At 42.0% G+C, this 25869-nt stretch overlaps 1 protein-coding gene and 1 long non-coding RNA gene across 4 annotated transcripts in view; one reads left to right on the plus strand and one right to left on the minus strand.

The window, feature by feature from the left end:
• PTN (pleiotrophin) overlaps nucleotides 1681-25869 on the plus strand; it is an 89338-nt gene continuing 65149 nt past the window's right edge. For 2 of the 3 annotated variants that reach the window (XM_013985586.2, XM_005673124.3), the window contains exon 1: nucleotides 1681-2019. The gene's annotated coding sequence lies outside the window, so the exon portion shown is untranslated. 3 annotated transcript variants of the gene reach the window in all.
• LOC106506761 overlaps nucleotides 2030-25869 on the minus strand; it is a 67404-nt gene continuing 43564 nt past the window's right edge. The window contains exons 6-9 of the long non-coding RNA XR_002340463.1: nucleotides 24216-24409; nucleotides 9639-9866; nucleotides 3719-3780; nucleotides 2030-2547 (exon numbers count right to left, since the gene is read on the minus strand). This is a non-coding gene — a long non-coding RNA (uncharacterized LOC106506761). The remainder of the gene's footprint in view (nucleotides 2548-3718; nucleotides 3781-9638; nucleotides 9867-24215; nucleotides 24410-25869) is intronic.

Below are 25869 nucleotides of genomic sequence, written 5' to 3' on the forward strand. Positions count from 1 at the left end.
AGGCTAGGGGTCGAATTGGAGCTACAGCTGCCAGCCTATGCCACAGCCACAGCAACACCAGATCCAAGCCATGTCTATGAGCTACACCACAGCTCATGGCAACGCTGGATCCTTAACCCACTGAGTGAGGCCAGGGATCAACCTGCAACCTCATGGTTCCTGGTCGGATTCGTTTCCACTGCGCCTTGATGGGAACTCCTGTAACTCCTTTTTAAAGGCCTGGATGTGCCACTGCTATGGAGTGATAGTGAACATTGAGAAGGCTTTCAGGAAGGGGGCTGGGGGAAAAAATAACAAAAAATGATGACGTGCATTCCGTCCACAATTTATACAGGCCAAATCAGAAGAAAACCCACATTGCTTTACTTCATTGAGGAATTGGAATCACAAAAGGAAACAGGTGACCTGAAGTCTGTGTGTGGAAGGAAGACAGTTCCTTATTCATTCGTTTCATTGGCAGATGGCGTGAGGCAGGTGTATGGAGAGTTTAGTTACAGGGAGAGACTGGAGGTGGGCCAGTCACTATCCGATGCTGCTCCTTTTGAAAAGAAAGGGCTGACTAGTTCATTGATGAGAAGCTCTACTTGCAGACACACCTCTCTGCCCAATGTAGCCCCACCACGGTGTGTTTATCCACACAGCCCAAAGTCCTACGAACTACTTCCCATAACACAGAGCTTCTTGTTTGGGCTTTTAGGTAGAGTTTAAAGTAAATTTTAAGAGTTATATAAGGCGCTTCATAGATATTCATCAAATTGAATTGAAAGGATGTAACCTCAGAAGTACGGCACACAGAAACGTATTTTGCAACCACTTTTGGGGTGGGCACCAAATAATAAGCTAAAAGGAAGTAAAGGGAGCAAGACCAGGAGCAGGAAAAACGAAAGAACAGAGGAGAATCTCAAAACTTCCTTTTTGTTTGGGAAAATTGGTTTTACATTTAAATATTTTACACAATAATTTGATCTCATCTATATCACAAATATTCAACTATGTGCTACTTAAACAATCCTAGGTATATTACTTAGCTTTTTCCCTCATTCGAACAAAATGGAAATTACAGAAAGCCACGGAAGCCCAGCCTCTGGGTTTTCCAAACCTCAGAGTTTGGGCGACGTTGATTAATCTCCTAAATTCTTGGGTGTCAAAGGCACCAAGGAAGCCAGAAAAGGAAAGAGCCCCCAAAGGAAAGCGGCATTTCATTGGGAACTTTCAGACATCTGTCACTCTTTGTGACAAGTGCAAAAAAAATTCCTTTGCACATTTCGTGACTCACAGGTGGGATGGAACTGACAGCTGAAGTGACGGGAGCTGTGGGGGGGGGGGGGGCAAATGAGAGCCTGGCTTTGAAGATTGTGTTTTTCACGCAGCATCATTAAAACCAAAACCAAAACAAAACAAACACCTGAGACCAAAGTTGTCACCTGAAATGCCATAAGTGTCTGTTTAAAATGTCCTACTTGATATGACATGGGCTGGAGTATGCGCCCACCTAAAAGCGAGGTCACGCACAAAGTTGGGAAAAGAGACAATGCCCAGGTCTCTGCTGAAAAAAGAAATTTTGTTTCCTGCTCTGGCCCCTGGGTTCAAATCCCCGTGCTGGCGCCGGCGGGGAGAGAGGCCCCTGGAGAAGCCTGCTTTTAATGAGCTTCCCAATCAGCTCGCGAGGGCCAGGCGCGCCCCCTCCCTCGCCCAGCTCGCGTCCTCTCCCGGCCCGCTTCCCGCATCCCTCCCATTCTCCATTTCCCTTCCGTTCCCTCCCAGTCTGGGCGTGCTCGAGCCCAAGGCAGGATCGGGGTCCCCGCCTTCCAGTCCGAAAATCCCGCCAAGGGAGCCGAAGAGCAGAGGAAAAGCCAAAGTGGGGAGAGGGGACGAAAGAGACCTGTGAGTCACCGTGTGGCAGTCAGGGAGCAGCCGCTTCCGCGAGCAGCAGCGACTGGGGTACCTGGACTCCAGGCAGGAAACCTCGCCCCATCAACAAAGGCAGCCTGAGCGCGCACCACACGTTTGCAACTCCAAGTAAGTGGAAGGCGACGCGCGATTTCTCTGAGGTGTCTCCAGCCACTGTTCAGGGTGCCAGCGGATGATCGTGGCAGGAGTGGGTGAAAAGCTGCTGGTGCCTTTACTCCTGAGGCTGCTTTCAAAACTGATCTGCTCCAGAGGCATATTTGGGGGAAGTCAGGTCAGGATAGTTCAGGGTGCCCTTAGATGAGTGGAAGGAAAGAAGCTTATGCGATGTTATGCATGATTTTGCCTGTGTTCCTGAGTCCAGCTGGAGAACATGCAGGAGCTTTGCTTTTTGTAAAACCGGAGTTAGTAGGTGTGTCCATGGCTGGGTAGAGAAGAAAGTAAGCAGCCTGAGCAAGCAGGGCTCATTTTCCCATCCTTCTGCTTCCCGGATTGCCCCAGGGCTTACCAGCTGATGCATCTTAGCTGGCATTTCTGGGTACCAAGTGGGGGCTTGTTCCTCCCAGTGCCAGCTGACATTGAGCATCTCTTGCAGAGCATCTGGCATTCTTTGTTCTGCCTGCCAGCCCAGGAATGGTTCTAGAAATGGTTACATTCAAAGTTTGAAAGACACACCTTGAATCCCATTTCTTATTTGAATGATAATTTTAATAACTTCCCTGTACAGAGGCACTTGAACTTTTTATTTCACTCACCTACAGCTAGGATATATTTATTACTAGTCTGCTAGATACTTAGTTTCTGGTTGATGTTTCTAATAAGTTAAAATATCTTCAAAGGGAGAAATGTGTTCTACTCCTTCCCTTCCCTACTTAACAAACACAACATAAAACTTCCTGTCTCTTCAACACACACACACACACACCTTTTTCTTTAACACAAAACACAGACACAAGAAGACACATTGAGTTTTACTCACCCCCACCTCTGTTAATAGTTTTGAGGACACACTGAAAAAATAGGAGTGGCATGTGGGGGGGAGGGGAGGTGATGAGTGGGGAGAGTGAACTTTTCCAGAGAAATCAAAGTGCAGTCTTTCTGCATCTTTCATCTTCATCTTGGGGGTTATTTAGGAATTTTGCTTTAAGGGTTTGAGAAAGGTGATGTGTGTGTGTGTGTGTGTGTGTGTGTGTGGTGTGTGTGTGTGTGTGTGTGGGAAGGGCCTGGGAGGAGATCCAGGAACTACCAAGAAGAGCTTTTGAACTAATAACATAATGAAGCAGTTTTATGATCTCAGGCAAATGTGGAGTTGATGAAACAGCAAAGCCCATTTTTGCCCCTGGATCATCTGGGGATGAACTAATACTTGAAATACTATAAGAGGTAATGGGAGTGAAACAAAAGACGTGTCTCCCAGCATTGAAAATAAAGCTTTTATTTTCCATCATCGTTCTGTTCTTTTTTAAGTATATTATATGAAGACCAAATCCTTAAAAAAAAAAAAAATTATACTCCAGTTAAATTCAAAGGAAATTAGTGTGGACATTACCTATTTTCTTCCCTTTGGGATTATTTCAGAATGGTTATGTTTGTTTTTTCGATTTAAATTAGAGGATGAGCTTTTTAAAAATTATTTTATTATCAAAAAACCTAATGCCATTATTTGGGCTTTAATAAACCTTGGTGCTTCGAGTTCTCTAATTGTACTTTTAAATCTGTAGAAAGTGATTTTTCCTCTCCTCCTGTACCAGGCCCCTTTTAGAACTTTTTTTTTTTCTCATTTAGTGAAAGGCCTCTATAAGGAACCCACCTGAAGCTGTATTCCAGCTGTTTGCTTGTAGATACAAATGTATTAAATCCTCAAAGGTAGAACTGTGAGAGAAGAGAAACTACTGTTAATATGTGACTTTTTATTATCTGACTTCTCAGTGGGGTATTATATAGAATGAAAATAATATCATACTTAAGAATACTTATAGTATATTATGAATACAATATATAACCTGTAGTTCCCTAGACAGACCTCTTTCCATGGTATTGGGAATAATAAATTTACTAATTTATTAAAAATTTCCATGTACCTCATTTAGTCTTCCCACATACGCAATATGTAGCAGAACCCACCTTTTTTTTTCCTTTTTTTCACCACGCTGGAGGTATATGGAAGTTTCTGGGCCAGGGACTGAACCCCTGACTCAGCAGTTACTGGAGCTACTGCAGAGACAACACCAGATCCTTAAACCACCCGCTGCGCCACAGTGGGAATCCCAGGACCAACTTTTTGGGTTTTTTTTTTGGCTTTTTAGGGCCCCACCTGTGGCATATGGAAGTTCCCAGGCTAGAGGTTGAATTGGAGCTGCAGCTGCTGGCCTACACCACAGCCACAGCAATGCAGGATCTGAGCCACATCTATGACCTACATACACCACAGATCATGGCAATGCCAGATCCTTAACCCACTCAGTGAGGCCAGAGACTGACCCTGCATCATCATGGATACTAGTTGGGTTCATTACCACTGAGTCACAATAGGAACACCCAAAACTCACATTTTTAATGAACATTTTTGGTGTTTTTATCCTAGAAAATTTTCATAGAACCTTATTATTGGAAATAACTTGAGAGAAATAAGGTCCCTTAACATTTAATCATTTTGATTATAAAATCAATCTTCAAGGAGTTCCTGTTGTGGCTCAGTGGTTAACGAATCTGACTAGGAACCATGAGGTTGCGGGTTCGGTCCCTGGCCTTGCTCAGTGGGTTAAGGATTCGGCATTGCAGTGAGCTGTGGTGTAGGTCGCAGGCACGGCTTGGATCTGACATGGCTGTGGCTGTGGCCAGCGGCTACAGCTCCGATTAGACCCCCAGCCTGGGAACCTCCATATGCAAAAATAAAATCAATCTTCGAAATTAAATATTTTGAGTTTAAATTTTTTTTTCCTTTTGAAGACACTCTTGCTTTCTCATTTAAACAGCATTCTCACATGAATTCTGATCATATTCCTATTTGACTTGTGGTATTTTATTACTCTTCAAAATTTTCTCAGGAGACTTAGTTTGGTTGGCTTATTCAAAACCACGTATAAGTTAGTGGTAGATTGAGGGCCAAGAGTTAGAATTCAGATTGCAAATTCTAGTTCTCTAAACACCTACAAATATGGTGCCAGAGGAAGAAGGGGAGCTGTCCTTGACTTTCCTCCTAAAGGTGATGCCCAAACTGAGACCACCCAGGGTGCTCAAGCAGCATGTGTGTTTACACCTGAGTACAGGTCAGTGCAGTTTAAAGAGTGGCTTCCCTGTGGAGCATCCATTGGGTCAGGCCTCTCCAACAGCTCTTGTTCCCTTGGGTGGATGCTGAGTGGAACTTGCCTAAGGGTGAGCAATGATGTCCCTTCTGGCTGCAGTTCTAATGAATAATCAGAGAACTTTTGTTTCCTCTTGACACAAGACCATGTCACTGCCCTGGGATAAAATGCTAGTTAGATATGAAGCTTATCCTTCCAAGCTGGGCTTGCTTTTTTCCTTCCAGAGTCAATTGGCCTGAGTGGAATTTAGGCCGTGGCCTCATGTTGGAAAGTTGTTCTCCATTCTTGATGATTGTGGCCAATTCAAGTTTCCATCCACTGGGCCATGTTTCCATGCACTTCATGCCAGTCTTGTCTGTGGCATAGTTTTCCAGGTGTCATATGATCTTTCTAGATTGTCAAATATAACAAGCCTTTTGTTCCTCCCTGTTCTAGTGTTTGGTAAAATGAGGAGTTCAGATTTCTGTGGTTTAAAAGGACAGCTATAATGGATTGTCATCAGAGGGCATTGTAATTATGGTAGTACTGCAGATTTGATTATGTAGATCACATTCACAACAAATCCTTAGTTCTTAAAAGCAGGCAGAGAATATCTTAAGTTCATGCTTAAGATAGTTTGAGAAATAATTTAATTTCTTTTACTGGGCTTTATTTTGGAGCCATTTCTTCATAGTAGGCTTAGCAAAAGTGACATTTCCAATAAAAAAAATCATAATGGGTTTCCTAAAAGCAGAATTCTTAATTCTTAAACTTATAGTGGAAAAAAGCTATTGCTGTAATTTTGAAAAGAGTAATGGCACTTGGACTCTTAATTCTTAGAATCGTGCTTCATATAAATGACAACATCACTTTAAGGCACAGCTAGCATTCTGTATCTCTCACTTCTTCCAACTTTTATGCTTACCTAGTTGCTCCTTCTCTTGCTCTCATTTCTCCCTTTTATTGATCCAGTTGCCATCATTTCCCATCCAAAAAGTCCCTTGCTGTCTTGCCCAATTCCTTGCCCGTATCTGTGATAGCACATACTCAGAAAGCACATATGTATCAGAAGTGTTTGTCCATATCCTGGAATGCATGGAAGGTTGGACCTTGCCAGCTGAAATTCTGACATTTTTCTGACTTCGTCCACTCAAATCTGTTCTCAGATTGTACTCTCGCTATCAACTCCACTGGACCTTTTTCCTTGTTGACTCAGACCTGGCCGGGATCAGTTTACAGCTTCATCACCACGATAAATGTAGACGTCACTCTCAGTGTCTCAACTTCATTTAGGAGGTGGACCTAGATTTCCCTTCTCCATCGCATCCTCCCCGTTCCTATCTCAACAATACAGTGTTTCTTGCTGCTTTGGCAAGTCGATTTGACAGTCGTAAATGGTATTTATTATATGTATGCCGGATGCTTAATACTGTCCTCGGCAATGTGGTATATTTAAGAAATACGGTACAGAGTTTCTTTTCTCTAGGGGTCAGAGTTTTCAATTCCAAACACTTCCTATTCAGTAAATGGTGCTAACCTGTGAAATCTTGTATTAAGGGATTCACTTAAAAGAGAGCTCAAACAATGAAAATCCACAATACTGCCAACCACCTCTGGAAAAAACACGTTAAAAGTCACAGTTTAGTTCATCAAAGCAGTAGCTTTTTGTAAGTCTTCCTTTTCCTTTCTATAAGGCAGCATTGCCTGTCAGCACTGCCTTCTTATAATTATCTTTTAATGTAACCTTCTTGACATGGTATTATCTTATTTTTTTCCAACTTCTTTGGCCACGCCTCTCATTCTTTGCTCTTTTGTTTCCCTCACTTTCTGAATGTGGATATTCATTTCCAAATATTTCAGTATTCTACTCCTCCCTCTCCATCCACCCCCCTTTCCCTCTCCCTCCTTCTAAATGCTTCAGTGCCGATCAAGACTCTTCTTTGAGTTTCAAAACCCTCAAATGCCTCCATTTTCATTTGAGTTTTAGTCTCATATTAAAATTTTTTTTTTCGAAGGAATACTGAAGGGAATGGTTTGAGTACAGCCCTATTTGGGGAAGGGGATTAAAGTGAAAGAATTTATATATATTGGCTGCCTTGTTATATGTTAGGTGGGAAGACAGGGGATACAAAGATAAATATGTCTTCAAGCATCGTACGGTCTACTCCATATATATGCGAGTAATAAGATTAAAACACAAATTGCCGCAGCACAACTTAGAGTAAGACACATACAAACAATATTTTCATCCTAAGCAGTTCTAGAGACAAAGAGATAAAAACATTTTTATGCCAGAAAGGAAAGTAATTCACAAAAGGCTAAATGGAGAGGGTGATAATATCTATTTCAAAAGCATCATTGTCTTTTTTCTTTAATGTTGTTTATCCTGGAAGAGAAACTGCATTCTCAATTCTTTCGTATTATCATTTCACATTTGCTATGTAATAGAGCAGGAAAAATTATTGCAAGTGACATCTTAAAATTTTTTTAAATGAAAAAAATTAGTTTGAATTATTTAGAATAACTATAATTTTAAAGGCATGGCACCTTGCCCTAGATGCTCTTTTTAGGAAATTTCTATGGGATGATTGTCCTTCAGTGAAATTAGACTTGGAGGAAAGATAGCAAATCCTCTGACTTCCCCTGTGGATCGTGGGTGAGGCTGTGAATGAGTCCGAGGATTAAAGGCGCCAAGGGAGGGTTTTCCAGGCAAATCTTCCCTGTAGGGGGCGCTCTAATTCTCCCCGCCTCCTCTACTCTCAGCCCTTCTGTCACCCCTTCTGATGACTTCAGCTCCTTTCCCAGCAGCATTAACCCTGGAATCGCACATCATTTACCTCTTGGAATTACTCACCTTTATGATCAGATCCATCTCACCCACACCATCCACCCCTTGAAGGCAGGGACTCCCTTATTCATCTCCAGAACCCCGCAATATCTAGAGAAAGCCCGTTGAAATGCCTGATAAATGTCTAGCAAATGAGTGACAAAATGAGGAGATGACTCTGAATACCATTCTCTCCGCTCCTCTTCCTGCTCCAAGGACCTGTGTTCTATATTCAATCCCTCTAAACACCATCTGGTACCAACTTCATGTTTAAAGCCAAGCACCCCATGCTCAACCTCAGACCTCTAGAAGAAGCCTCCTCTTCTTTCTTTCCTCACCTCCTTTATTACAAACATCACCCAAGCCTACCAGTTCTCTGATGGATCCTTCTAGTCATGTTTCACCTTGTTTGTTTCAAGGCCCCCAACTTGGCAAAGTCTCTGATTCACTGCTTCCTCCATAATGGAGAGAGAGAGATCTTATCTCTTCGGTAATGAACTGTTTCAATCAAAGTCATAGACTGAACACTTGGAACACCATTTTCATATGGCCTTTGCATTTCAGAACTAATAACATTTATTTTCTCATCATATTTTCATCGCACTTCTACTTAGGTAGGCGGAGAAGGATTTTTTTTTAACTGATAAGAACACAAGTTTAAAGAGGTTAAGATGATGCCCTTAAATGCCATATAAGAATTAAAACAAAGACCTTAAAATTCCTAGTTTGGGTTTTTTTGTTTTTTGTTTTTTGTTTTTTTTTTTCTCCTCTACAATGCCATCTCTTCCTTTGGCTAATTAATTTTCTCTCTCAGTTGCCTCTCACGACAAACCTAAACTCCAATGTATATACAGGAAGCAGCCAAATCACCCAGGGTGGTGGTTTCTTATCTTCAATGTTTACCAGAATAACTAGAGGCATGTCTCAGCATCCAGATGCCTGGGCCCCATCCCCAGAGATTCTGATTTGAGAGGTGAAGTTAAGGAACCTGGACATGTGAGAGGCCACTTGGATTCAGGTGGTATTTGAGAAACACTGGCTGCACCACTCCAACATCTGAGCTCTAAGAGGAAAGACATCAGGTATAAACCAGGTATACTTCTTGCATTGGCAAGTATCATGGTCTTTCTTGTTTCAATGTTTTTATCCCTAAAATGAGGGCACTAATGCTTCCCTCGTAGGATTGACATGAGTATTAATCTAGAAAAGGAGTGCGAAGGACTGAACCCAGAGTCCGGTTGCTAGGGAGTGTTTGGTGAGGATAATGAAAATGCTGATTACAGGGAGGCAGCCCCCTCCTGGCTATGGACCTTGTGCTAAGTCCGCCACTATTTTATTTCTCAGGCACAGCTGGGTTCTCTCACAAACTGACAAAGAGAAACCTAGGTGAAACTTTCTGCTTCCTGAGACACTTCTTCCCTCTACCCTCTCAGATCATTCCCTCTACATGGAGATCCAAAAACCCTTCTCAAAAGAAACACAGGACATGTGATCAAGCTTGAGACCCTGGGGAATCTGACATAGAAAATCCCCCAATCAGACAGTTGGCCTTGGCCTTTCCCATGGTATCTAGGAAAGCATTGTGTATACAGGGCACTCCCAAGCCAAGGTGCACCCACCTCACTGCTGATGCTGGTGATGCTCATAGCTGTGCCCTTCCTGGCCCTGCCGCCGCTGTGGAGCTGTCAGCTCAGAGGAAGCGTCCAGGTTTGAGTTCAGGAGCCTGCATTGCCTCCTGGCAGTTCTGCCCAACGCTGAGTAGGTCTCTGTATCCCCTGGAGCCTCAGGTTTTCCAGCTGTAAGATGGTGATGATGGTGGCGGTGGTGATGACGGTGACGGGGATGGGCTGGTGGTAGAAGTAAACTGTGAGAATACAATGTTTATAAACTCTAAACAGTGGCACTAAACAGGAGCGACGATTCATAAAGTCAGTGGGGTCATTTCTGCCTTTTTCTTTCCCCAATTCGGCTGCTCGTCATTGTCATCTTTTCAGGACACCTAGAGATTTCCTGTGCCACCAGAAGGTAAGTTTGTCCAGATGCAGTGAGTAGAAGAAAAGATGTGTGATTGATGTGAAGAAAAGGAAATCTGAGTCATAGTGAAAAAAAAAAAAAAGTGAGTAGGCAATTCTAAAAAAGGTTAAACCAAAATGGTAATGAGTGGTTTTACTAAATATTAAGTGCTTCCTAAGACTTGTCGAGGGCTCATACCTAAAATGTCAGTCAGTTATTCTCACTACGTTTAGGTTTATGGTTGATGAGTAGCACTTTGTTTATAGTGGAGCCATGCTTCTCATATTTTAATGTGCTTATCAGTCACCTGCTGAAATGGAGATTCTGGTTCACTAGGTCTCTGGCTGACTCTGAGTCTGCCCTTCTAACAAGCTCCCTGGAGGTGGCAGCTGCTGGCCTGGGAACTTCACTTTCAGACGCCAACCACTAGGTTTGGTTCCACAAACTTGGAGGACTAGGAGAGGAGTCAGAACTCTCTAGTCATGACACCCATCACTCAATACAAACAATGAGTGTCATTGGTAGTAACATTTCTTGCCATATGCAAAAGCTCACACCTATACCTTCCTGTCCAAATAATATCAACAGTGCTTATTTATATAAGAAATTTGCACTCACCATCTGACTTGCTGTTGGCTCTGCTGATGCCCCTTGAGAATGTAAGGCCCCTTGCTAGGTGTGTACTTGGGCCTCTTATGAGTGCTTCTGCTTGAGCCTTTCCCTGAGAAGGTGTAAATGAGTCAGCTATTGCCTTTGTAAATTGCTCTCAAAGCTCATGAGAAGGGTGTGGGAACCTTCATTCTTATTATGAGGAGGAGGGCAATGGAATATTTTTTTGTCATGCTAGAGAACTCTCTCCTTTAAGGTTTCAGCAGCTATTTCTCCCTTGAATCGTCCCCTTCCATACCTTAAGGAAGTAGAGCAGGGACCATCCCTCCATGTGACTTCCTGGGAGACACTGGGCTGCCCAGGGAAGGAGCCAAGGGCTTTTGCCTCAGAGTCCAGATTTAATCAATCAATCTATTACCTAAGAATCTTAGGTAATAGAGAAAATCTTCATGCAGAATAAAACAAATGGAGATCATATAAAACTTTAAAGTAATGTTTTCATAATGGCCTTCCTTATTTGCTAATAACACGGCCTCTTCCAAACCTGCCCGGGACATGATTGCTTCCAATAGCAGAGAAGCGTCTTCAAGGTTTTAACCTACAGTGGCCATTATTTCTGAGTGTTCGAACATCAGAAGGGCTTCCACTGGGCATCTGCCAGCTGGTCCAATAGGGTGTCCACGTTACGCCAAAAGTTGGATCTTTGGCTTAAAAACAATATCCTTCAGCTTTGGAGAATCCTATGCAAGCATCAATTTAGTTCTTCCAAAAATAGTTTCTACCCCCAAAATATTGCCTTCTGTGTCGAGTGTATTTCTTTAGATATGCTTCACGGTGATCAAATAAGGAAGCCTGAAGCTGCTAAAGGAGAGAAAGGAGGGAGATTACTAGGTTATTTTAACTGGTTTAGATACTTAATTTTTGAAACAATAAAGCCTGTCTTCCCATCCTCTTTTCATGTTTACGAAGTATATTTAACTATCAATTGCAGTGTCTCTGGGAGAAGCGGAATCGTAAATACAGCTTAGTGTAATTCAAACTTGTGAAAAGATTAATTTTAATGATGTGAAAATAATAAAAAGGGTCTTTCAACTATTAGGTTTGTTATTAGGAATACAAAAATAGGTACTCAAAGAAACACATTATTTCTTTTCATTCTTGAAAAATGTGTCCATGGTAGAGGATATTCAAATTTTTAAAATTATGGAGAAGGGAAAAACTGACTTATAATTCTTCTCAAAGCAGGCAGCACTATTAACACTCTGGTATACTTTTGTATTTTTTCAATTTAATTTTTAAAAATAGTTCTGTGAATAACCGTGTGCCTTGCTTTTTAGATCAACATTGCCATTGGATGTGCCCTCTATTTTTATAGCTTTACGCACATTATCATGTGCATTTGTTTCTGCTAAGTGGACCAATTAAGATGGAAATTCAGTTTATTTAGCTTGACGTGGATAAAGTTGAACCATTATAAAACGCTTAGTAAATTAATATGATGGGCTCTCATTAAATATTTGGAAATAGAAAAACGCAAACAGACAAACATAACCCCATGAAGCAAACGAAAATATTTTTCCCAGCAATGGGTGTGTCCATTAAACGGGAACAAATAATCCTAGAGAATTTAGTGTGTGCCCATTAAAGGTCAAGCTGAACGAACAGTATCTTCCATTATGAGCCCTGAGGACCCTTTCAGATACATACCCAGGGTTGAAGTCTCCCCGGGGAAGCCGCAGCTGGCTGATCCCGACCAGGTGGAATCGGGCCCCCTTAGCGGCCCCAGGAGCCTCGAGAACTTCTGAGCTGCTCTGGGCTAAGTGGAGTGGGCCTAATGCACTGCAGGTGGGTAAACTTGCAAGGGCAGCAAATCTCTTTGATGCACATCACCCCAGGGCTTGGCACCCTTTGGGGAATTACTTATCCGCTCTGTTATTATTTGGAATGACTAGTGTACAGATTGGCTCTAGATTAAAGTGAGTCAGATCAAATTTGGGTTTGTCACCCGCATTCTCATTTGTAAAGGAAGAGTGAAAGTTAAATGCTTTTACTGTCTATGCCAGTATTGGGATTTCAAACCAACCTGAAATGGTTTCTAGCCTTTTAAAATAGCGGTTTGAGTCTGATGGTTACAGATCACAGAGTTTGCCCTCTGATATATGCTCTCTGGGGATATGAAGATGTACTTCAAGGCTGTCATAAATGAATTTGATTTGGAGAAACAGATCAAAAGCAATGCAGCAGGAATAAATGGGTAGAGGTGGATTTCTGTCGAGTTCTCGCCTAACTCGATGCGCACTTCCTAAAAGCCAGCTGACTCCCGTGGGTTTCTAACATCCCACCCAGTGATGTGCTCTTGCAAGAGGTGAAAATGAGAGCAGTTAACTTCAAAGACAGTGGAACCAGGAAACAAAAGAAATAGAAGTGGACTTGAACTGAGCTCTTAGGGAAAACATCTAAAAACTCTGATAAACAGAAGCCTTATGCTTGGGGAAAGGCACTTCAGACCTCACAGAAAACTCTATTAGTTCGTGGTGAGTTTCCCTCCACTCTGGCTGAATGACCGGGCAACTGCCTCTGGATCCTTTGGGCCCATTTAACTCTAGTGGGCATTGTTAGGAGCTTTCTCTCCAGTGGAGTTGTCCTGTCTGCTTTCTATGTCTCTTAAGCTCTAGATGTCTTTTGGGGTAAAAATGCCATGAAGTCAGTCCAAGCCTATTCCCACCTTGTTCTTCGCAGAGGAAGCATTTGAAGACAAAACCATGATCAGTTGTTCTAGCGAAGAATTGCTGCTTTGATAGGACCTGAACGGTCTTAGATGCTGGGCCGTGGGTTAGACAGTCTGGTCACTGGAGTCACCTCTTCCACAAAGCTTACACCCTCTACCCCATTGCTTCCAATCATGTTCTCTCCACCGTGGGGTGGGGAGGGGTGGAGCATGAAAGGAGATCAAAGAAGAGACCCAGAGGTAGACCTGAGATTGTAGATCAGGCATATCTAACCACAAAGCTATTAAACATGGCGTTCTTCCACCTCCATCCCCCTGTTCTATGGCCAGGGCCCGAGGCGTATCTGAAGATATCGCGCGCATTGACGCTTCTTCCTCTCTCCCCTCCCCTCTGTCCAGAAGATGCTCTCATACTGTGTATTTTATGTCTACATCACCACGATCAGGAGAATCCACTCTCTTGGACAAAGAATCCTGTTGTCAGACCAGACTCTTTGATTGCACGTTACTGCATATTGTTTTAGTCTCCATTGTTTTCTCAAGTATCATTTTTGCCTGGCCTGGCAGTTCAGTTGGTTTGTGGGGAGGACGGGGCCACAGGGAGTGTAGGCAGGAGGGTGTCTGGGTGCTGCGTTGTCTGTTCCTCCAGCCTGCTATCACCTGACTAAATTGTTTGCTGGATTGCTGTGTTCCAGCCCTGGGGGAGGCCACAATGCTGTGTTTGTTTGTGTATGAGAGTCTCTGGCGTTGATTAGCAGTTAGCTCCAGTGCAGCTGAACATACAATAGGGACCAAAGGATGGGAAAAATATCCAGCTACAGTTTCCCATTGGAAAGCATTCACCATCAAGTGTGGGCATCCAACAGTGGGGCACAGATGGATAGAGGCTGGGAAAGGTTAGGGGATGGATTCTCCATGCCCTGCAGCCTGTTGTGTGTAATGAAGTTGCGCCTTTACAGGACGCGTTGAGCCTCTATCCCTCTAGATGTCTTTTACGATTAAGGTTTGAGACTGATATTGATGTGGTTTGACGAGGGGCAAAGCCTGGAAGGCGTCCCAGGATTACAAGGGCAAGGGTAAAAACGTGACACGGATGCACCTATCTTAAAGGGCTAGTCGCACAATTTTTTAAAATGTCATTACTTTGGCTACATGGAAGTGGTAAAAATAACTATGACTATAGTTCTATCAGTGAAACAGGTTGACTTTTTTTTTTAATGGCTTCTTTTGCTGTGCAAAAACTTGTCAGTTTGATTAGATCCCACTGGTTTATTTTTGCTTTTATTTCTGTTGCCTTGGGAGACTGACCTAAGAAAACATTTGTAAGGTTGATGTCAGAGAATGTTTGCCTGTGTTCTCCCCTAGGAGTTTGAAGGTGTCTTGTCTTATGTTTAAATCCTTAAGCCATTTTGAGTTTATTTTTGTGCAGGGCGTGAGGGTGTGTTCCAGTTTCATGGGTTTACATGTGGCTGTCCAGTTTTCCCAGCACCACTTGCTGAAGAGACTGCCTTTTCCCCATTTTATATTCTTGCCTCCTTTGTTGAAAATTGACCGTAGGTGTCTGGGTTTATTTCTGGGTTCTCTATTCTGTCCCATTGGTCTGTATGTCTGTTTTTGTGCCAGCACCACACTCTCTTGATGACTGTGGCTTTGTAATATTGTCTGAAGTCTGGGAGAATTATGCCTCCTGCTTGGTTTTTGTTCCTCAGAGTCGCTTTGGCAATTCTGGGTCTGTTATGGTTCCATATAAATGTTTGGGTTGTTTGTTGTAGTTCTGCGAAAAATGTCATGGGTAATTTGATAGGGATTGCAGTTAATCTGTAGATTGCTTTAGGTAGTATGGCCATCTTTACGATATTAATTTTTCCAACCCAGGAGCATGGGACATCTTTCCATTTCCTTGAATCCTCTTTAATTTCCTTGATGAATGTTTTATAGTTCTCAGCATATAAGTCTTTCACCTCCCTGGTCAAGTTTATTCCTAGGTATTTGATTTTTTGGGGTGCAATTTTAAAAGGTATCATGTTTTTGTATTCCTTTTGTAATATTTCATTGTTAATATATAGGATTGCAACTGATTTCTGAATGTTACAGGAAAGAAGGAGGTTTTTATTTCATAACATAGGAAAATTCAGTGATTTTATGACATAGACACACTGAAAATGGATAATTTATTTCTTTTCATTAAGTGAAATCTTCTCTCCAGGGTAAGCACCTCCATTTGCTGGTAGCTGAATAATAAGATATCTGCCTAAAGTAAAGATTCCTCATATGTCCTTAGAGAAGTGCTTAAGTTATCAAGAATTTTTCATCAATGGACTATTTGTCTGAGACACTGGGCCTGTTACAAAAAGACGCCATCTATGATCCTAACTGGTAGGTACCTTATCCAGGTCCGCATAAAGGACCAAAACAGATTCTGGTTAGAAAACCATACAATGTAGCATATGATTAAATGGTAAAAGCGTGGTTCAATCAAGTTGTCTAGAGGAAGAAGCTATTCTGATCTGGAGTGGAAAAGGGAGGCTGCATGAAGCGGGTCGGGTTTTCAAAGACAGCATGGGACCATCTAGGGCAGGAAGGCCCGGGGAAAGCATTCCAGGTAAGGGATGGAGAAAGAGGAACGCCAGAGAGATGATAAAAAGCAAGATATTGGGGGACAAAAGGAGATGGGCCTGATGTGCGCAGGTAGTGGATGGCCAAGGGCTGAAAGTTAGGATTAGAAAAAAAGTGTTGGGTAAAAATAATAGCAAGACCCTTATAGTGCAAGCTAACCCACCTGGATTCTACCCTGTTAGATAGTAAGGCATCATGGAAGGTTCTCCACAAGCAAGGAAGGAAAAGAGAAAACCCTTGGTAGAATATAACAAAGGTTACTTTTCTTGAGGAGTAATGGATCAGAGATGGAGAGAATCCTTTAGGTTGTAAAAAGTAATCCTCTGTGTACCACCCCTTCCTCCAAGCCCTTGATCTTTTCAAATTCTGAAAATCCTATTCACGCTTCAGCACTTTGCTTACATACCACTCCTCCATGAAAACTGTCTTTATTCCTCTAGTTCAAATGAGTACTAACTCCTTATTCTAGTTCAGAACTTTCTATGGTATTTCTTTTATATATATATATATATATGGTCATTCATTCAAAAATATGCACTGGGTACAACCTACTGGCTCTATGTTAAGTACTAGGAATACAGAGATGAACATGACACAGTGTCTGCCTTCAAATCTCTCAGTTTCTAATTGGGGGTCAGGCATGTAAACAGCTAATTGGTGCAAGGGTCTAGATAGGCACTTCTGAAAACCCTCAGGAGAGACACCTAATTCAGCTGGGAGTGGATTCAGGGCAGGCTTCCAGGAGGCAGTGTCTCCTCATTTGTATTTAAAGACTGAAGTAGACAAGGGAGAAAGTGTAAGTTCCAGGTAGAGACAGTAGTGCGAATCCTGACTTCGTTCTTATCACATCGCAGTGATTTTAAGTGTCTGCTCCTCCCTATTTAACCTCAGAGCTCTTAGGCCAGTGCTTTGCACGATACCAAATGTCTGAAAGAATGAATGCATGAATGAATGGATGGATGGATGGATTTCTGATGCCTTGACATAAATAACTAGCTACTTAGGAGGAATCCTTTCTGGAGATACCGTGGAAGAAAACAAAAGCCCTGTGACATTAGGATGGAAGTCTAAACGTTCGGATGGAGGGCGGTGGCATGAAGGGTGACTGAAAAATGAGATGCTGATCAGTTTGAAAGCATGCCAGTGGCATCGATAGAAGAAAATCTAGAGAAAGAGCTGAAATGGGGGAAGAGGCGAGCGTCCTTGTGGAGAGACAGGACTGTCCTCAGAATGGAGCATGAGCCAGACCCCAGCTTTTCAGGTCTCTGAAGAACTTGATCTGCACCTCGACCTCCGGGAGGCTGTGTCCTGAGAAGGCGCGGCAGGCATATAGCCCTTGGGCAGTGGGGACCAGGCTCCTGTGTAAAACCAAATTCCCAGGCTTATTACTGAACCTAGAAAGGAGAGCTTTCAATATACTTTTGCTCGAATGAGGTAAGGCCATGTTTTATTTTCTGGAGAATATATGTTATTGCTCTGTTCCTTGTGCTGAGGTTTCCTTGGATGCACCAGCTTTCAAGAAAGTTCTGTCATCAGGTCTAGGCATTTCACGTGCACACTGAATGGTCTGAAGCCACATCTTCCAAAAGTGCTTAATTGGCCTGTGAAAGCCTTCTGTCATTTAACTGCACGTTAAGACGGGGTCTGATCACCCACACAGAGGTACCCTTGCTTCCCTTGATGGTGCCAGTTTTGCTTTGCTCAAAGGAATGATCTTCTGCCAGTCGTGCCTAGAGCCAGTGCTTCTGCAGCCAGTGGAAAAAAGTAGTTGCTCATGAAACTCAACACCAGAGTGACCGTGAAAGCCGAATGGTGGTGGCTCAACAAATATCGATTAAATTATGTGGAGAAAAACAAATGCTGGGCCTTCAAAGGGAGAGAGTGTCTTCTGTTCTTTTGTTTTTTGTTACATGGTTGCCTCTCTGCTGTCCCCAGTCAGCACTTCTTCCTACCGCACGCCCTGCGGGGAAGGAAGACTCTTCCTCCCTTTCCAGTTCCTTTTTTTTCCAGCTTCAGGTCCTCCTTCATAGTGAGGGCAGAGTCCAGGTAAAGGGATCATTTTCATTTTCCTTCCTTACATTATTTTTTCAGCTTTGCTAAAGAAAAGGAAAGCTCAGGATGTCACTATTGTCTGGTTTCCAATCCCCCGTGTATTCGAGAAACAGAAGGGGCAGGAAATGTCCTGGGGACAGAGATTAGACAAAATGTTTTCTAAGAAAGCCATTGAGCCTAGGATGTATTATTTTTTCTTATCCCAGATTAGGATTCAGTCTCCATTTCCTGTTCCAAGTAATTTAGGGGCCGTGAAGGTGACATCTTGTGATTTTTTTTTTTTTACGGAGCTTTTATCTCTTCTGGTTCTTTGACCAATAAATAAGTTTCTTACCTGGGTGACCCTATTGTAATACAGAATCTTTTATCTGCAGATTCCCCACTGACATTAAAAAAAATCCTACTTTATTTAGGCTTCTCTATAATGAAGCAGACTACTAACTTCCATGTAATATTTTACCATTCATAAATTCTCTCATGTCGTTTTTTCATTTTATCCTCAGGACAATGGTATGAAATCAGTTTTATAATTTTACCCCTTATACAGATGAGGAAAAGGAGGCTTCAAGATTAGCAGAGACACTTGACTAAGGTTTCTCCAGGAAGGTACTCATCCACCTCGTAGGATGGTCTGGGCATTTTTCATAGTCTGGGAAAGTATTTAGTAAAAAAAAAGAAATGAAAGACAAGTTGGTATTCTATTCTTTCTTGTGTATAGATTCTTGCTTTAAAATGTTGGTCCGCACAATTCTAGAGCATTTGCTTAAACAACAGTTTACCTTCATTTGAATCTCAGGGGGAACAATCCAGAAGGCCCATCCTCCACCTCTGAAATCAGAACCCTTAGGTAGGGGCTCAGGAATGTTATTTTTTAACTAGGCCATTTCATATGCAGCAAAGTGCGTGTGTGTGTGTGTGTGTGTGTGTGTGTAATAGTTTCACCTTATAATTATTGAGAATAGGATCTATTATGATGCTAGCTGTCTTCCAGAAATCAGAAATTGATTCTAGGTTTTAGAGCAGATTCTAAGAATGGTTAACTTTGTATCTGAATTAAATCATTTGAATTTGCAGGCTTCCACTTCCTTCACTGTAAAACAAGGGGCCTAAAATAAAAGATCTCTAATGACCTAAGCTTTTTGATTCAGGCTCTGTGCTCCTGCCAGATGTGGGGCTCCTGATTCTTTCCTCTCTCCCCATGAATACCCTGCCAGTTGTGTTTAAGTAGATGGTTCCTAAAATGTGGTTCCTGACCCACAGCATCAGTTTCACCTGGGATCTCCTTAGAAATGCAGAGTACCAGGCGGCACCCTCACCTACTATATCAGAAACACTGAGGGTAGGGTCAGCTATCTGTGTTAACAGCCCCTTGAGGTGATTCTAACACGTGATGGAGTTTGAAAACCATTGATTTATGCATTCTGATCCTGCAATGCAAATGTATAACTGTACAATTACAAATTTTGTTTACTTTGACCTATGCAATCATCAAAAATCTACAGCTGTCTACTTCTAAGAGAAGGACATTTAGGAAAGTATAACCTCTCTGTTTTTCATATATGACTTCTGCGAGTAAAAAGCCAATTTTGCACATTTCTAAAGTAGCTTCTCTCATATATAGATGTAGTTAGAGATCATATGAAAGTTTGGGGGAGAAATGAAATGTTCAATTCCAGGCAGTTTTTGCTTTGCATGGATCCAATGTGGATGAATTTTGGTTATTACAGTTTGGTTAATTAACACCAATTCTCCAACAACATGGCTCAAATTTTAGTGTGTTAATTATAAGTGATTACATAAAGTACAAGTTTTACTGCTAGCTCCTCAGTCCACAAATCACTCCATAAATAACAGATGTGCTTTATGATCAGTGACCAATCACATCGTTCCTTTCATTCTTTGTCCATCACTGGTCCCTTTGCATCTGCTATTCATTTTTGGCACAGACAGGGAAGCATAGAGTATTATTGCCTACTTGTCGCCCAGTATAAACCCAATGACATTTCTCAAAAACAGATCATTTAAAGCAGAAATTGACGGACAGAGATGAACGTGCAGGCAAGAAATGAGAAGTGATTTAACTCTGGAAGTGGAATTCAAATGAAACAGAAATGGAGTTAGAGAAGAAAAATCTGTAGATGGGAAAACTGCCACTGCTGCCAGTTGAGAGGCTCTACATGTGCAGCCAAAGACACGCAGTGGAGACAAACTTGTCGGTATAAGTGAGGAAGACAGACAAAACAAAGAGATGAAGATGTCCCGGAGGAACCGATGCTGGCAAAAAACTCACTTTAATGGAATTCCCAAGTATATTTTAGGATAGCAAAAGCATGAAGAATAAAATGTCGGAGGCTAATCCCGACCTAGAAAGAAGCATGACAGTTGGCTAAGGCATAGAAAAGATGCTCCCTCTGTACAGTAATTTATACAGTGAGAAAAAGAGCAAGCTGTTCAAAGTACTCTTGATAAGTATTTTACCAAAAAACAAAACATTTAAATCTCAATATTTTTAATGTTCTAAATTACCGTGTTCTCAATAAGTATGAGCTTTGCTATATTTTTTAACTTTCCTGTACATTTACAACTGAGAGGAAGAGTTTTTAATGAAGTTCAAGGAACAATGACAGTTTTTCCCCACGATTACTAAGGTTGCTTTCCATGGCTTCAGTTTACACGATCGTTTTTATGGTCCTGTGCTTCAGGGCAAAGCAACGACTGCCTGTATGTGTCTGTCTGTATACCACTCCTGAGAAATAACTGGATTTTTAAAATAGAGTATAGATGAAAACATCCGTCCATTAATTCACTCATCAAATATTTACAGGATGCCCACATACACATACTATGTACTATACTCTTCTGCCACACGAGGGTGAAAATGTAAAAGGTGCCTACTTTCATTCTTGGTAACTGAAGAACCAAATGAGTAGACATAATTTCAGTTAGTGGTAGTTTATGGAGAAAACACAACAGGGTAATTAGAGAATGACCGTGTGAGGGAAGCAGGGATGGTTTAGGTGGGAGAGTATCAGGAAAGGTTTATTGGGTTTCCACCAAACGCTTTTCTGTCCCTGGGCAGGGATTAAAAACAGCTATTAAATCTTATATAATTTAATAACTAAGTCCAAACTTCTTATTTTGTTATTTTTAGTACAATATGTTTATGCAAATTAAAGTTATTAATAGTAAACATACTGTTTTACTTATCCTAGTCATGTATGGTCTGTTTTAAGTAAAACAAATCAAAACCCTAATAATAAATTTATGACTACAACCTTAACTCAAGAGTTAATTTAAGCACTAAACAGTATTTTATTTTTATTGATCACATATATTTAAATCTGGGATTATATACTTAAATTCCAAAGACTGTGGCTACACTTCAACTGAGAAATGAATATTAAACAGAGTTTAGACAAGGACAGGAAACCATATGCTGATGTTCATTTTAAAAAAAAAAAAACACGCTGCTCAAGCGCTAGTAAATATCTAGCAAAAATAATATCGTTACAGAGAAATTATAAATCCACAGGTGAAATATCTTTTATCATCTATCACCTAAGAACTTGGTATCAAGGACAAATACTATTAATGACAAGAGAAATATTGCCATTATAGCCATATGAATTTTGTAGTTAGCACATGGGCATCGGCAAAGACATTGGATTACCTGTTTAGATGGTGAGACATGAAACTGTGACCATATGTATATATAGATGCATATATAATATGCATAGGAATGAACTATGTATGTATATATAGATGTGTGTGTATATATGTGTGTGTGTGTGTGTGTGTGTGTGTACGTATGTATAGGGAGAGAGAGAGAGAGTATTGAAAAACTATTTTAAAGTCAAACAGAAATCCAAGCTCTACTGGGTTTAAAGGATTTTGTTCTTGCAGAGCAAACATTTTTTTGATTCTTAGCCCAGCTGTGAGCAGGAGAAGGCTGCCCCAAAGCCAGTTTGATAAGTGGTATTAACCTTAGCGTTTGGAGGGACAGAGAGTGGTGCACGTGGAGCTCCTTTGCTTGTTTAGCTGTGCATGTGTTATAACGCACCACCGCCTGGAGCGTGAAAACAATATTGGCACTAGCAAGGGAGGCCTACCAGCTGTCGGGTCCTTTCCTTAACTGTCCATTAGCTGGAATGCTCTGAATGGGACACCTGTGGACACACGGTACATTGCTGAATACTCATTACAGAGCACAGCACATACCGTTCACCTCAAAGCCAACTTTGAGAAGTTATAACACAGAGGGTTCCCCCAATCCCAGCTTGCTCTGCGAGATGAATAACCATCACATCCCGACCTCTGAAGAGGAATAACAAGGTCTCCTGTGGGGCAGGTCGACAATGAGCTGCTGGACCAGATCAGCCAGAGTGCCGGATTATGTAAGGCTGCTGCTGTTAGGAGTGAAATGCAATTGACAACCTAATGTCAGAAACTCAAGAGAAAATCGATAGTGCAAACTTGGGGGATAAAAACCCACAATATTATAAGAGTTTACTTTTTTCTCTATTGCATGTCCAGGGTCACGTTTCTTTCTGTAGTACTCCTGATTCCTATCTGAGCTCTCTTTCTCTTCGCTAAATACCTTCCAGCGGAATTTTCCCTCTTTATCCCTCCCAACCATAGCTTTACATTGAAGATGAAGTAAAAGCGTTCATAATCTTTATTTTATATATATTACTATTTCATGATCAGGCATTAAACTGAGGAAATGACAGAACAGAATAGTTAGAAACTATAGTTCACATTTTAAATTTGATGCTAAAACATTCTGCTTTAAAGAAGGATTTTCAACCCCACCTGTGGTTTTTGCTTTTTCTATCAGTTAAGTGAGAAGCCAGTGTGAGCTGTGTAGGAATGTGGGGGTGAAATGGTGAACAATTAGTGGGAGAAAACATGGTAGGCCTGTTTTGTCCCCCTGTGGCATGAAATGATAACAATTAATAACAATAAAAGTAAAATTGAAGGTGCTCAATGGTTGTCACTTAGATATGAATGCATAATTTCTATCTTCCAAGAACATTTCGGACATGCACACAGTGTGTGTGCAAGGGCATTTCAGAGCTAGAAAGAACAAACGATTTGCTTTCTGCCTTTTAGAATGCAGTGGGAACTCGTACAGATGAGGATTCTTAGTTAGTGGACTGTGTATCCAGGGGGCACATTAAGGAGGGAGGTAGTATTGACTAAGGGCTGAAACAGTGACCTGGGTCCTCTTAACATTCCTTCTGACCCTTTGATGTCACTTAAATCCTACCCTGGATGTAGAAAAATATAGCGTCCAGAAGACCTAGCAAAGCTGGGAGCGGCTGGAGACCGGGCAGTAGGGCACTGCCCGTGTCAGCAAGATAAGCCAGGTCTGCGCCCAGCCTCAGGGTCCCGAGGTCTTGGCAGTTTGTCCTCCTCATCTGGGCAGGTGTGAGTGCCCTTTATGGATGGTGAGAAACAGCCTGAGATCTCAGTCAGATTCTGATAAAGTGGAAAAGAAAACCTACAGGAGAGAAACCCTGAGTTTTCCATTTCAGTGACTACCGAGGAAGCTGAACAGCCAAAAAAAGCCCTGTGAGGTGTGTGAGGAGAGCCGCTGTCTTGGGGGAAATGGCAGAGATGTTTTCTTTCCATCCCTTGATTCCATGTCAAGTTTTAAGGAAATACTCAGAACTCTCAGGTTATGGGCATTCAGGTCATGCCTTCTTTGGAGATGTAAGCTTCCTGAGAAGAAATGGAAAGCTAACTTTTGCAATAGCTAACATTTTTTTGAGCCTGGAAATTCTGATACATGCTCTATGTATATGACTTCGATTCATACCATAATTCTATAAGGATGGAAACTAATGAATCCCATTTTACAGATGAGACCCCTGAGGCTGCGAGTTGCACAAGGTCTCTGGGTTGGTAGGTGAGATCTGAAAGCTCCTGTGTGTTATTCCAGCACTCAAGCTCTCAGTGGTTATGCAATATCACAGATCTTAGGTATTAGTGGTATGGGCTGATGGATAGAGAAATAAATAGGGAGGTCGGTAGATAGATGGGTGGATTAAGAGCTTTTTTTACTAAAGTAAAAAGGGAGAGATGGATGACACAGTCAATTAAAATGCCAGACAACAAAGCAAGGTGGGTACTGATTGAGAGGAAGTTAACTCTATGTATTGAGCGCTATGCTTACCGCTTTCAAATACCTTATTTCACCTGAAGATCTATTATCCCATTTTGCAAATAAAGCAACTGAGATCTTAGGAGAGTTAAGTAGATTTCTGAAGGTCATCAGCCAATGATTGGCAAAGGCTCGATTTGAACTCCAGCTGTTTGACTCCAAAATCCACATTGTTTATATCCTCATGGAGATTGAAAGCAAATGCCCTGAAAGATAAAAGAGGGACCGCACTCCATTCAGAAATGCCTGTGGCCATCGCGCACACACTCATTCATCAGTCATTCATTCATACTACACCCATTTATGTGTCAGGTCTCTGAAATGGAACACAGAGTTAAATGAAACATAATGCCTACCACTTTTTGTCCCCAAATTATAATGATGAGCCTGAAGTATATAAAATTAATATTTAACATGGCACCACAGGTGATAAAATGCTGTGTAAAAGATTTTGTTTTCATTCTGTGACATCTCTGGAACTGCTGGCATTACCGTCAGGGCCAGCCTGGGAATGACACAGTGATGAGGTCCATTGCAAAGCCTCATCTCTGATGGGCTCTCTGCCACTAGAGGGTTTCTGGTGAAGAAAAGTTCAAGTTCATTTCATCCAGGAAATCTTAAACCTTGTAGCCAAGCTGACCATCCACTCCTTGAGTTCCAAGTAAGGACTTACTCATGTCAGTCCTTATTCACATGTCCTATGTCACTCAGTTTCTTTGACGTATCTTCTTCCAGCAAATACAAGGAAGGACTATGTCTTTTTAAGTATAGCAGAATTCCTTGCAAGCCATCACTGCTTCCATATTAAGTGCTTCCTCTATAACCATTTTACCGTATTTAATTAAGGTATTCTCTCAGTAAGGCCCTATAAAATCCAGAGGCAGACAGAGAAGACACACACAGGTATCCATTACTGTGTTTGTTGATGTGGGACCAGAACCTTTGAACGTTTCTGAAATGGAGAAAAAGGAAGCCAGTGATGTTTCAAGACCTGCTGGATTTCCCAAAGTTGAGACTCCTGTGCATGTGGTCAGGGCCACTGAAGCTACAACCTTGGGAACCTCGGGGATTCCTTTCATATTCTTTACCCACATTCTCACGCCCTCTGCTCAGTTAGAAAGTTTAAAGAAGAGATGATGATGCTGGAGGTGCTTGGGCATTTATAAAATTCTTGATATTCAAACTTATATAACCACAATGGGAGGAAACCTAAAAATCATGGGCTGCTTCCTGAGCTGAGGATAGCAGAGGACAGGACGGGGTGGGGGAGGACCCAGAGCCTGCATCCATGTCCCGGGTCCCAGCCCTCTGCTCTCTCTGCGCTCACCCAGGGCCTCTTTCGTCAAGCCTGACATCCTAAGTGAGGCATTTGCTAACACAGCCTCAGAAAAGCTCTAGATGACTGATGTGGTTTCTGATTAAGATTGCTATGCATGTGTGGAAAGAAGAAAGAGACAGAGGGAGACACAGAGAGAGAGACCACCAACCTGAGAAGAACCCCGTGCCCAGCAGAGAGGCAGGCTCGGGGACAGACAAAGCAGTTAATTGTGAGCAGTTCCACTAAGGGGCCTGGGAAACTCGAGCACAGAGGGGCGGCTGTGACCCATTTGGCACAGGCGCTGCTGGCCTTGCATATTTCAACATCCTCCGTGGTCAAACACCTGGG

The sequence above is a fragment of the Sus scrofa genome, chromosome 18 (assembly GCF_000003025.6).
Source record: "Sus scrofa isolate TJ Tabasco breed Duroc chromosome 18, Sscrofa11.1, whole genome shotgun sequence".
Lineage (NCBI taxonomy): Eukaryota > Metazoa > Chordata > Mammalia > Artiodactyla > Suidae > Sus > Sus scrofa.